Below are 1070 nucleotides of genomic sequence, written 5' to 3'. Positions count from 1 at the left end.
GTATAATAATTCAGCAGATATTTTTTTTACTAAAGATAAAGAGACTCGAATCTGCGATCTCTTAGGTGAGTATAGAGAGACTATGACAATGAAATTGGGTTCGAATCTTTCTATCTTTGGTAAAAAAAAATATATTTATTGAGTAATTACATTTCATATACTATGTATGTATTTTTTATGTACTCCTATTAAAAAAAATTACAACAAGTTAGTCAATCTAAGTAACACAGAACATTATTTAGGAATGTCTAATAAAAGTAATAAAAAAAGTTAATATTAACTAATTAAAAGTTAATTTGATAAACTTTTTAAAAATTTATTATAAATTAAAATGTTCTATCTAAAATTAGTAAGAAAAAAAATAAATGTTTACTCTTTACTATTATTTGACATGCTTCGATACAATTTTTAACCACTTTTTTTTTTTGTTTTTCCCCTCAACTTCACATAGAGGATGGCGTCAGGGGATAAAAAAATCATATATTCATATAGCAGCACAGAAATAATAGTAATCCTTTCTATTATGCTTAAATAACGTATTAGTTCGGTTAGTTACTTATTCATAATGATGCTTGATTATAATTTTGCTACAACACATCATTTATGTTGTCCCTAACTCTAATTGATGCATATGATTTAAATAATGTTTTATCAAAACAAGGTAATATATATGGATGAAATTGAATAAATATACACTAAGATTGTTATTTTCTGTTATATGGTATATATAAGAAGATATTCTCAATTTAAAATTATGAATCTGGAATTAGATACATTATTCGACAGAAATATATAAAACAGTAGTTTATATATATGAGAACAGAGTGTTATTTGGTGTTAGCAAAGAAAAGATGTCATTGAAAGGTGTTAAAAGAAGATAATGTATTTGATATAAATAGCCTCAATTATTATGAGTATTAATTTGTATTGGAAAGTGAGAGATGAATATTTGATTTAACACTTATCATTGGAAGTCTATAAATTTTTTGAAAGGTAAAAGTTTAGTTATGTTGGTGTCTCAAAAGTGAACATTTAATTATTTTTTTTTTGAATATTTTTATAATTTTTTA

Source organism: Arachis ipaensis, chromosome B02 (genome assembly GCF_000816755.2).
Source record: "Arachis ipaensis cultivar K30076 chromosome B02, Araip1.1, whole genome shotgun sequence".
In the NCBI taxonomy this organism is placed as follows: domain Eukaryota; kingdom Viridiplantae; phylum Streptophyta; class Magnoliopsida; order Fabales; family Fabaceae; genus Arachis; species Arachis ipaensis.
This window is presented reverse-complemented; position numbering follows the sequence as displayed.